The sequence below is a fragment of the Mytilus californianus genome, unplaced genomic scaffold (genome assembly GCF_021869535.1).
Source record: "Mytilus californianus isolate M0D057914Y unplaced genomic scaffold, xbMytCali1.0.p SCAF_15, whole genome shotgun sequence".
In the NCBI taxonomy this organism is placed as follows: Eukaryota; Metazoa; Mollusca; class Bivalvia; order Mytilida; family Mytilidae; genus Mytilus; species Mytilus californianus.
In genome coordinates this window covers 22,938,105-22,952,097 of record NW_026262637.1, presented here as the reverse complement: position 1 = coordinate 22,952,097, position 13,993 = coordinate 22,938,105, and positions in this window count along the sequence as shown.

The window sequence follows — 13,993 nt, the reverse complement described above, 5'->3', positions numbered from 1 at the left end:
AAAGGTATATTAAAAACTCTATGATGTATGTCATAGTCAGAGGGAATCGATCATGGATATGGGTTTTAATTCAAAATTTTATAAAGGCATTACATTATTTAGTCTGCTGTCAGAAAATGCTTCCTGAAGCTATTTTGAAGAGCTGTATATTATATTGATTTACGCTAGCAGCAATTTCATATCATGTGGAAATTTTCAACATGTTATAAAATGTTTCATCAATAAACTGAATAAATAACCAACAGTATTGTACTTGAATAAAATATCAAAATGTACATTAGAAATCAAAATACTTTATTTTATAATTGTTTGTTTATTTAGATAAAATAGATAAAAGCATTTTGGATAAAAGTAGATCTTATGAAGATAAGAGAAGAATTGATTAAATTGTCTAGGCTTGAAACTGGAATCTTATTTTTTAGATCGCTAGTCTTATACATCCAATTTTATTCGGTATAACGAGTGGCTGCGCTTACCATTTTTTTCATTCTGAATATGCATCAAATATTTGCCGCTGGATGTTAAGCAAGCAATAAACAATCAATCATATAATTTTGATTAAATTTATTGAACTTGAAATGAAGAAAATGTCAAAATGTACCAATAGATTTACATAATTGATAAACCAAAGTAAGCATATTAGAAATTTAAAGCATTTAGGATTTTCATGATGAATAAGCCATACTTGCTCTATTTAGCCTATTTATATGCTAGAATTATTGCCCTTGTACTGTGCTGTAAAATTGATGTATCAGTATTGTGTGTCTGTTATTTAAATCGAAAGTAATTATTAATGTTGTAACATTACTAGTTTTTCTAATTATATATGTTTTTACAGTATTTTTGCAAGTTATTTTATATTGAAAGAATAAAAACTGGTATTATAAGAAAAGAATGTTACTGAATATATTGAGGTACAAAAAAATGTACCAGAATTGTGAGAAGAAATTGGAACTAGTCAAGCATTTTCCACAACTTTCATATTGTACTGAATAAGAAAGGATGAAATATTCTGTGGATTTATAATACCCTTCACACATTTTTTGTTTGTTTATGACTTCTACTAAACTAAAAATAGACTGCAAATCATAATTATCCTTAACCCATTTACCTCAAAGCATTATTAGTTTGGATATTAATTAAGTGAAGGATTTTGTTTTTATAATAAGCTTACAATAATACTCAGATATGGAATCCATTCAATGGTATGAGATTATTTTATATTACCAGAAAAAATGGATTTCATTGGATACCAACACAGAGTCAAAGAAATGCCAAAAATAATGAATCTCATTGTTAACCTTTATAGTTTAAATTTTTTTCTATGAATGAGAGTCAAGGGGCTCTTTTCACAAAAATTAATTGTAAGTTTTAATGAAATATTCATGACTTAGGAGTATATTTTTTCTCGTAAGATTTTTTGTGAAATTAGACACAGACATGTAAAGATTGTAATATCTTTGATGGATGTGTTGCCATAGTGTCCTTCTATCTTTACACCAAGATGTTGTTAAATGAAATTAGATACTCTATATTTATCATGCTTTTCAATAACATATGATAAAATCGATGTAAGACCCCCCTCCTAAATTATTAAAAACTATCATTCTGTATTGACAATAATATCTTGGTGTAACTTAGATACACCATTTTGGGCTAATGCCCTCAAGGTGTATCTAATACTTATAATCAGTGACTCCTTCTCAATTTCAGTATTGTGTGCCTTTTTCTGTTTTATATTTAGGATAGGAGCATACACTTCAACCAATTCCTTATCAATATAAAAAAACAAAAAACTGAGGGTTAGACTACAATTTCAAAGAATTTCTTAAAACTGTTTTTAATATGTTATTTAATGAGGTAATATGGTATACTGTTGTTCATCCATCTGTGTGCTGCACTGTCACATCTCACGATAGCATGTAGGTCCACTCTTTCCAATTCTTTCAAAAATTTTACACATTGTTAGGTTTCTTTGAAGATTTCACAATTTTTATTTGTGCTATATCAGATTTATATGATTTCATTCATTAAAATAAAAACTTTTTACATTTTTCATATGTCTGATGACACTTCTAGTTTTCTTTGATGGAACATTATGAAATTAACCTATTGATTTAGGAAGACAAGCCCACTTTATATTTTTACTGAGTTACAGATTACTTGGGGATGGTCATTTGATGATGACATAATTAAGCTGATTATCAGTATTGTTGTCATTGAGATTTTTTTTCAACCAAAGTGAAACTTGTGCCTAAGTGAGAAGAAATCGATCCTTAGAATCATGCCAATTTGTTTTCATGAGTAATTTTGTTCATTTATTTATTTCATTAGTATTGGGAACATCTGTTTGATATTTGTGAAGAAACGTTGCAAAATATGACAATATTTTTCATTTTTCCAATCTGAATTTAAAAAATCTTGTTCTCCCAAAAATATTTAATGATTTTCAAATAGAAAACATTTAGAGTCAAATCATTGAGCATTTTTTCACTATAATTTATACTTTTATATCTTTGTTATTGTATTTATTGTGTTGTATTAGTTATCATGAGGATAGCAAATATAATTGTTGTATTCCATTGTACAGTGTAAGTAATCAGTGTAAGGAATCAGTTCATGAATGTTTTTTTTTTTTCAATTAATAATTGAATACCATCCCCTTTTTCTAAAAAATCACATAATTTTCTCTGAATTCATTATGGTTTCATGTAGAACCATTTATCTATGAATTTTATCCTTCTCTTAATAAACTCAAATGCTTTAAAATCATTTAAGGTGAATTAAGATGCTCAGTGTGGGAAATAAGAGACTTACAGGATAAAAGAAGATTTAATTCTGTTAAGACAGGCCTTGTATAATAACTACCTCGGCAGATAAGGGTAGGGTTTTGTTTTAGGGTAAAGGGGAATAATTCAAGGTATCCAACAAAATTTCATTGCAGCATTCTGATAGATCTAATTACAAAAACAAAAATAAAATTTTATGGTATTTTGGTCTAGTATACAGAGAATCTAGTTTAATAATCACAATTTATGCAGGCTATATTCTAAAGTCTAACTTTTTAATGGTTATAGATTCAGAAAAATAATTAAATACAAAAAGTCTTCTTCTTCATCAAGATAAAGATATATTTTTGTTTTACCTCAAGACAGTTAAATTTTCAAACTATGTTATACAATGCTTGCTGACCTATTAAAAACATATTTGAAATTTGAGTATAGATAGGTGTTTGTTGCATAAAGTGCATTTCTTTAAAGGCTTTTGGATGAGATGCAGACAAGTCAAAATTTGCCATTTTAAGCTTTTTCAGGTGGCTTACTAAAAAATATGTTATATATTTGAAGTCATCAGATGTGGTCCTCTTTTTCATACTGTCACAATGGAAAAAACCAGAGAACGACACGGAAAGTAATGAATGTCACAATTATCAAGAAACTTTTTTTCACAGAAGTTTTTAATCTTAATCTCATAAACATCCTAACATTGTACAATACAGTAAAGATGTTCAACAGGCAACTGATCACTAGATGACAGTGAATTTATGGTGTTGACCCATACACATGTTTTAGAGTAAAATTGTATTACTGTTGTTTTTTATGTTGTAAGTTAGCATTATATTTTACCAATGTAGAACATATCACTAATGTATGCTGTTATGAATTTGTGCTGGAAAAATCATGAGAAATGTAATATATGATTCTTGCTTTTTGGCAATTATTTTTTAACTCTTTATAATCACTGATTGATGTTGATTTGTTATTATCATCCAGATAAAATATTAAATTAGGAAAATTGTAGATTTGAGATTACATAGAACTGATGATCTACTGTAGATAGTCTTGTGCAATGCAAGTTTCTTATTGATGTTATATTTGGTCCACCAAAACAACTGAATTTCAAAATTTCTTTATAAAGTTCTGTAAAATAACTATTTTTAAATCAGGAAAAATAAATATGGAAAGGTTTTTTTACTAAATCATATGAAATAAAGTACATGTGGATGGCTTTTTTTCAAAACTTTTTTGTTTTTGGTTTTTTGTCTCCTTTATTACATAGGGCCCCTTCCTTTTAGTTATATTTAGGAAGTTTTGCAATACAAGAGGTGAATGGTCCTGTTCTTGAGATAGACCAAAGTGTGAAATTCATAGATTGTTTGAAAGCTACTCAATTTCCAGTGGCAAATATTAAATGTATGTTGGTGATGTTTATATGACAATGTTATAGAAATATTCCCTTTTAGCACACAAGGTAAGTTTTCTGCAAGACACATTATTCTGACTTTCATCCAACCAATCTCTTCTCTCACTGCTGTGTGCATATTGGAGAAGCAGTAAATGTCAATTTTGAAGTCTGAAACACCAGAGATTGAACCCACAATAAGCTCACTACCATAAGATAACTGAGAAAGTTTACAGTTAAAATACATTTTTGGCTATTATCATAACAATATAATAGAAAGAGAGAACCTATAATAGCAAACAAGATCTGCAAATATAAAATTTGACCAAAATCATCAGTTGACTCATTATAGGAGTAACTGCCCTTGCATTACTATTTTACCAAATGTTATGTTATTTTAGTAAAACTATATAGATAGAGGGAATCTGTAAATACTGATTGAACCTACACTGACAGTAAGCCCACTATGGCAAAGACAACTAAGAAAGTTAATAAAAGAGAGACCTCTAACAAAATAAAACACATATCAATGACTCTTGTTTCAGATTAATGTGTTATGTTGAAGCAGAGACATATAATACAAGAGATTCGCAACTCGGCGAAATCCCGTAATAACACGCGGCCACTAGTTAAACCTCGCGAGATCTCCTTAGGTAATAAAGTCATTAATAAAAGTATTAAAAGTACTCGAAGTAAGGACGAATGTTTAAGCATAACATAAACTGTTTCAGTGTTAAATTTATCATAATTAATTAAATAATTATTTATTTTAATGTAATTTTGATTTTAGATTTGTATTATTGAAAAAGAGACATAATTTGATATTGTATTAAAAAAAAAACTGATATTAAATAATTAACACTTGATAAGTTGTGTCAGAGTTCATTTTACTTGATAGTTACATAATGGGTTTCTATTGAATATACACCTGTTCGGAGACATAATTTCACAGTGTGACATGTATATTAGGTTTGAAATATCCGATGACCAGGTAAATCACGAACATGTTATAAATAATGAGTTTTAATTGACACCTTGTAAACAAGAAGTTGTCACACCACAGGTGTCCACACTCTTTCCAAAAATACAATTCACAAAATGTAAAATTAATTAATATGGAAAAAAACTTAATTTATTTGTTAATTAATTGTTAATCATGATAGGCTTTGTTTTTTATTCTTGATATTTATAAGTTATCAAAATTTTATTTATTTTTATATTTATCATTTATTGGGCTTTCATTGAGTTTTTTCTGTAGGATTGTCGGTAAATGTTTGATTTCTAAGTGTTGTTTGACAGTTTTATCATATAGGCTTGCATTGAGTTGTTTTTTTAAATGATTGTCGGTAAATTTATGGTTTCTTCATGTTCGAAGTGTGTATTGAGAATTAATATTTAAGAAAATTACAATTTATTTCTCATTTGAATAAAGCTTCATTCATGTGCACGCAATATGGAAAATTCCGGTTTTATTTCGTGGGATGACAATCTTAATAGTTACGACTTAGATATACTCCTAGTTGAATAAACTGATAACGAACTCTTTGTTGATTGTGAAAAGGACGAAAAAATAAGTGAGAGACCCACCAACAAAAACAATTGACAATACTGCATACATAGATGGATATGTGTGTCCTCGAAGCAACAAAAAATCTATAAAAAAAACACAACATTGAAGTGGGAGCCGAGGTCATACATCAAAGCAACATGGAAGACACTATTTAAAAAGTATTTTATAACCTTGTTTCCACGAGACAATCATTTGTAGTGGTTTTTGTCTTTTAATCATTTGTAGCGGTTTTTGTCTTTTTATTCTGGGGTAAAGAGATGGCAATTTAAAAGTAAGATTGTTTATGTGTCATATACAAATCCTTGGTGTAAATAAAATCTTTTATTATCAAATATATATATATATATATATATATATATCTTTTGCAGTCACCATTGAAATGTCCTCAATACGATTTTAATTTAAAAATGAATTAGGTTCATGTTTTGAATGAGAAGCGTAGTCTGAAACGACAACAGATACATGAAGCTCATTCATAATATTACGACCAGCAGAAGGTTTCCTTTACTATGAAAATTTTACCCCATTTGTAAATTTACTGCATTCGTTCATCTTTGGCACCCTAAAAAGAAGAAAAAAACAATGACTTCAAAATAGGAGAAAATAAACAACTTTGCCATAAACAGAATGAAAAATGAATAAATTGTCTAACAAAATGCAGGCTATAAATTTCTATAGTGCACAAAAAAGAAGGACTGATTTAAGGAAATTTGTCCATGAACAATTTCAATATTTAGCCAGTTTAATAAAAAATTTCGGGTATCAATCAGAAAAAATCGCCACATTGTTGGTTCAAATTTTACGAAAATAGTCTTATTTTCACGAAACAACATTTGGGAGTACTATTGGCCCATAAAATTATATATTTATTAGCATATTTCCAAGTTTTAAGAACAAAATTGGGAGGTCAAATGGTTTCTACGGCAATAGGTGAAGTAAAATGGGCCGAGTTTTAACTTTGTTTGTATTTGATTAATCTCATCATTAGAACACATGTTATCAATAACAAATTATAAGAATTAGTTTTTTGTAACTTTTAAATATACTTGCATGCTTTAGCTGTGAAAGGTATCGGCATTATCCATTAGAAAAATCGTGAGGCGTAGAACCTTTTTCACAACAATAGCATGTTTTTACCCATAAATCCATCGGATTAATCGGCTTTCCGGTGGCCACGTCATTTCATTGGCTGTTATATAGACTCTACTAGAGTTGCGAATCTCTTGTATTATATGTCTCTGGTTGAAGTCAAGGTAATAAAACACAGGTCTACTTTAAATTTTGGCCACAAAAACTAACAGAAAATTGAAGATATGAAATCTGGGGGAATGTAATTAATAAAAAGAATTTCTAGGTGATTTTTTATTTCATAAAATTTGACATATTTTTTGTTTCCCCTGGAGTTTAAATGTTTTGAGTCAGTTGAAGCCACAGAATGTGGTAGTTAGGCATATCAGATTAATTGTGATTTTTTTTTTCTGCTTATTTTTTCAAATAAACTAAGGAAACATATTTATTGATAACTGTAATCTTTATCAATTTTTCTTTACAAACTTTAGGATCGTTTATGTTACATAATAGTCCATTCGTACACAGGAAGGCTCAATATAATTATCTCAACGACCTCAATAAACTTGAAAAAATTCTTACTGTGCTGTAGAAATACAAAATTTAAACTGAAATTCAGACAAGAGTTCTATATATAGGTTTTAACAATATTTACAATATAGGACAGGTTTAAAATTCAATATGTTTTGTTTATCCAGTGTCAATAACGATTTTAAAAAGCTATCGTTAGTGTTAAATAGATACCTATGTGTATTGTCCAAACAGTATTATTTGTGCACTTTGTTACTGTATAGATTTCTTATATCTTAACTGTAAATTTCGTAATCTAGTGGGCCTGTCTTCCTGGTCTTAAATGGATAATTTTCTGACATTTTTTAACCTGATTGATTTCTAATATTTTCTTGGAATATTTCAAAACTTTAATTTTTACAGAAAGAGGTAACTAAGTATTTAACTACTGGTTGGTAAACCTGGTACATATAATAGCCTTTCTCAGCCTTAAACAGTTAGTTTCAACAAGAGAGCATTAATGAGAGATGGATAAATGGGATACTTTGTATTGACGGGACTGATGGAAATTAAATTTAAAAAAAATGGCAAAACTATTTAAAAAAATATCTCAACAGATTACCTCATCATTTAAAGATTATTAAACCTTGCAACCCTGACTACAAATACATCTTATTGCTTTTTGTCTGCCATAAATGGATATCAGTTCAGTTATGAATATACATTGAATATACTTGACATGAATCTGTCTTCCTTTAACTGACATAGCTGAGTAAGGGAAAGTTAAGGTACTGAACTGATCAAACTATGGAATTTCACATGCAAGAGTGTATTTCATCGACCATTCTACCTTTAAATGGACCTATATGTCTGGTCCTTTATTTATCTTTAGTCCATTATATAGCAATATTTGTATTTATATTGTCTGGGTATTGTTATCGAATGTTTATTTGTTGTTTTGTATTTATCAGTATATAATATGAAGTTTCATACCTAATTTGACAGTTGACCTACTGAGTTTTATCTATGAGTATATATATCTTAAAGATAAAAGTTAAATGGACTTTCTGATAGGCTCGAGTTATTCATATACCTAGGAATGTGGACTTTGTCAGGAATAGAATATTGAAATGACATAGAATGTGAGCACCTCTGCTTTCAGTAGAAATCCACAAGCAGCTAATGTGATCCAATTATCTCCCCTTAAAACACATGAGAAAACACAGATGAATTAATATCTTGATATTGAATTTGACTTAGAAATCCTTTTATGTTTTACCACATTTTTAATGGACTCAGTAAATAAGAAAATTGACTTTTTAAGTGTTCAAACATTCTAAATATGAACAAACAAAATATTGATGTTTGAAAGCATTTGACCCTTGACTGCTGTTAAGCTTGATATGAATACAAAAAATATATCATTTCCTTGGTGACTTATCCCCCTTTTTTCAAGAGGAACATCAATAAGTTGAAACTTGACAGACTTTAATAATGTATAATAAATATATGAACTTTATGTTTAAAAAAAGGTGACCTGACTGAGTGTGATATTTAACAACAAAAATAAAAATTTGTTTGATAAATATAAGATATCAATTACATATTGACAAAATCATAAAACCTGTTACCCACTCATTTCTAATCTTTAATATTTAATAATAACCTCAAGTTTTGATGATTATATTTCTATGAAAATACTTTAGTTAATTAACATACACTCTAGTGCCATATTTGTGTATCTAATGTATGCAATATATTCAAATAATTTGTGTTTTATTTAGTAATCATTTAGTGCCTTCAAATAAGTTTTTTTTATTATTAAAGATTTACATTTCTCTGCGCTTTAAGTATGCATTGGAAAATTTGATAAAAATAATGCTTTTATCCGATCATTTGTGATTTAATCTTATTGATTAAATTTTTCTGCCTTTTTGGTCAACAAGATGCATAATCAATCATGTACAGTTACTTTGTTTCACTTAAACCTTAGTATTACAAAGAGATATTGGCATGTTTTATACTGTTTAGCTTTTAGATTTATAGTTTTGATATTTTAGATCTATGTATGTTGTTTATTGCTTAATAAAGTAGATAAATGTGTGTACATGTCTTTCCCTTCAAGATTTTTACTATCCAAGAAAGAGAGGGGGACAAGTTTCTATTTAATGAGTTTATTTAGGAGTAAAAGGAGGATGTGGGGTTTGTGTCAATGAGACAGCAACCCAACAACAAAAATATCAACAAAAAAAACATCTAGAGGGCAACATACTGTAATCAATAATAGACAGGTTTCTATGCTATGTCTAAGCTCTATATGTACCTGAGTCTACAAAAGCTGAGACAAATAAATAAATTCACAATATTAGTCTTGTGAAAAATATGCCTAAACAAATTTATGGTTATTCTAACCTAAATTACTTGTTGTTATGAACAGTAATTGCATGAAGTAACCATATAAAAACCATGGTATTCTCTGTTTACTATAACAAAAAGAAAAGGGGGCAACAGAAAAAACAAAACACAATGACAAAATCATGGAAAATTATGATTGTACCTCAAGAACTCTTGTCCTTATTTGTTATCTATTCATTGGTTTTGTATTTAATCATACTTTAACATAACACTGCAAGTAAGTCATGCTCTCATCACAGTGTTAACTGAAGTGATTTAATTCATAATTTAAAAACTAAAATTTATGCATTCAATACCAACAATAAAAACGTCACCTTGCTTTTTGTTGTATGTTTAAATTGATTTTAAAGAGTTTTAAACCATACAACAGTTTAACAAATATATGACAGAATTCATATAGTTGTGTATTGAATCTTTAGAAATTAGTTCTTTAAATTTCAAATATTTGTTTTATGTGTATTTGGTGCACGTCAGTATAAGCGGATATATACCTTTCATTGCCCTTATATAAATCAACATGTTTTCTGCTTTTTCTTGAGATAAAAGAATAAGAATGTTTCTATCTGTAAACTTCAGATATTTGTGAGAATCTTGTCAATTCTTGTTCACAAAAGATTAATATTTATTTCAGGCAATTTATCAATCTGCTTTATTGAGGTAGACATGTACGCCCGACTTCAGATTAGGTGGGAAGTTTCTAGTGACAATTTCACTAAGATTCTATTCATTTTAAAAAAGTACATGTTAAACAAAGCATATTGAATTCTTAGTTTACACTTAGTCTATACGTTGTTAGCATTTTAATGAGATAATTCAAATTCTAAATGATACATATAAAGGCAGGGACTAGTATACTAACTTATAATAGTCCCAGATAAAGGGTAGTAGGTATTGAACAGTTTAACGGACCGCACCAACTACCAACACCCGACTCTTCATAAACTTAAAAGTACATACATAAACATACACAACGAACTACACGTGTATAGATAGCCGGACATGGTACAGGCACGAAATCCGATGGGGTTAAAGATTTTTTTAGTGAGCTCAAACCTCTCCCTTAACCATATTACCAAAATAAAATTTAAAAATCACTATAAAAAAGCTATCATAGTACAGCAACCAACAGGTTGACGACCAAAGATGGCACATATTTTGGAAAGCAGTGTCAAAATGTGACTGCAACTTTAGGAAGCTAGCTAAGGTAGCCGCCTCTGGCATAACAATAATTATTGGCTATATTAGAATAGCTTTGGTACAAAACAACTAGTTTCTAGTCTTTCATCAAAGACTTTTACATGTATTATTGGGAAACGTTTCGGCCTGGCTACCGCTACCACCAAATCATTGTCAATCACTTTAAACAAAAACTAATGTCAGTTTTCATTTATATAACTTTCACGTTAAAACCCCATCCAGTTTTCCTGATTGAAAATTACTATATTATTAATGTTGAAGCCAATTATCAAGGTTTTAAATTATTAAAAACCTCAGTTCTCTCATGGCTGCAAGCTTGATCAAGATAAATTATCCTGAAAATTCATTAAAATGAGCAGATGTAGTCACGCTTTAGGTCTACAGGAATCATTACAAACCCATGTATAGTTTATGTAAAACATGTCTTTTTAAGATAATATAACTGTATCGATTGCCGCATTCTTGCCTTTTATTTGTGAAGAAATTTACATTTTACTATAAGCGTAGATTATGATGTTTCAGATTTCCGCGTCTATACAACTTAATCTTTGTTTGTTGCTAACAATCCATCTTCATTGTATTCAACTTCCTTAGAGTAGAAGAATACGTTCTAAGAACGAACTATGGATACTTTTGTTAAGCCAGGTATTACGAATCACTGTTTCTTTGGATGTACGCAGTTTGTATCCTAGAGATACTTTTATCGTTTGACACTGGTTTTCATGTGAAATACCAAAGAAAAGCTGTGTATTGTGTTTCATCTAGGAATAACATGTTAGTAAGTCCCAGGTTTAATTAACATTCTTTCTAAGTTTTTCAGAGATTCATATGACCAAATGTTTTTTTAAACAATTGTACAGGTATACATACTCGCGTTAAATGCCATGTTGTGAAACAGGACTGTATGTGGTTCTGTTGAAGACAATTTAGAAATGATTATCGGAGGGTCCTGATGGGGTTTACAGAATAGAGACTAACGGTGAAAATGATAAAGAAAAGAGAAAATGGGTTTCTGAAATATAAAGAATTGGTATAATTGGCACACATAAAAAGGATAGGGACAAATGGTCTGAGCAAATGGTCTTAAAATTAAAGAATGCTGAAATGGAGATTCTCCCAACCCTACTCTCGTAGCTAAACTTTTGATAGGTTGGGGTTTTTGGCTTTGAATGTACTTTTTCGTCTGTTTTAATTTTATATATCATCACTTTATTATTGCATAAAACGGATAACAGAAATCCCCAAAAACATTGAATAGTATACGACCATAGCAACCATCGGCGATCTTAGTACAGTACGCATATAATGAAACCATACTACGAATTCTAGTATAGATATAAGAAGATGTGGTATGAGTGCCAATGAGACTACTCTCCATCCAAATCACAATTTGTAAAAGTAAACCATTATAGGTCAAAGTACGGCCTTCAACACGGAGCCTTGGCTCACACCAAACAGCAAGGTATAAAGGGCGTCAAAAATGACTAGTGTAAAACCATTCAAACAGGAAAACCAACGGTCTAATCTATATAAAAAACGAGAAACGAGAAACACTTATGAAACACATCAACAAACGACAACCACTGAACATCAGGTTCCTGACCGTTAGGACAGGTGAAAAACATATGTAGCGTGTTTTAACGTTTTAATAGGCGCCAACATTCACCGTAACCTGACATTGAAAGACCTTTATAGAAATTACTCTCCTCTCAGTGAAATAAATTGTTCCTATATACCTCTGAGTATTTAAAATTTGCACCAAATGGATGCATCGTTGGGTTAATGTTTAACATCCAGTGGAAAATATTACATACATATCAGAACAAGAACATGTTAATATACTATGGATACTCTGAGTCGTATTTGTAACTGTAACGTGAGGTAACAGTTCACAGGAAGACATGTCACCCTACAAGGACATTTATTCTGATTCTTAAATGCCGCTTGCTTATAGTGGTGAAGCAGCAAATACCAATTTTCAAACCTTCGGTTTGATCTGACCAGGGATAAAAAAAAACACCACCTCTCGCACTCTACGTGCATAAGCAAGTCACCACAACACCACCGAGACGGGTGAAACTTGTACTAAGGTGAGGTGTTCAACAGTGAGTAAATGTTCTGACTAGCCTGACTAGCTTGTTTCATCAACTTTCCGATTTTTACACTGTCAGGGAAATTGGAAATTGGACATATTGGGATTTTTGCTTTGCACTAGACATTTGCATACACGAAATATTTGCACTCTGACCCTCATTTGTATATTACTGGAGAGGTATTCAGATGGCAAACGTACGAAAGATTTTTTTTTTTAATTCACAACACACCGTTACACTTTGTGATTGGTTTCACTGACAGATCTTAGTTCTTAAAGTAAAATTACAGCGTAACTATTGGTCACCAGTGCTTTTTATCACCAATCAAATAACCTGTTTAAGAGTGAACTCTTTTGTCACCGGTGCAATTGTACCTACACATGAGATGGCTCACGCTGTGCAATTACATTTGTTTTTAGTTATCCCTTTTGGAAACCTGAACAAACTGATCCATGATATATAGCAGCAATTCTGCTCTTTATTTGCGCTCCACAGAAGTCTGTGCCAAAAGGTCAAACCGCTCTACATTCACACATATGTGACATAGTACATTTATTTAAACGTGGATGTGGTTGAATGAGGTTTCTTTTATAGTAAACTAGTATAAGCTGTTGGGTTTTAAAGTAATAAAGTCTTTCAAATTATAAGCTGTTCAATTTGTATTACAAGTATTTAACCACTGACTGGTCCTTGGAAACGTGTTTTTAACGACCAGCATTGCTTGGCAAATAAGTACAGTTATTCATATTCATATATTTATAAATTTCTATGTGTATGAATATCGTTTCTATTGTATTGGTTAATATTTTGACTAACGAAATTGATTGTGTGTGTTGATTTCTCAAACAAATCGAAATTATTTGCCATTTATGAGAACATTTAAAAAGTTTCTTCAAGCTCAATAGATGGACTGAAATAATTAACGATCGGTTGTATTAAATTGAATGGGTTTTTCGCA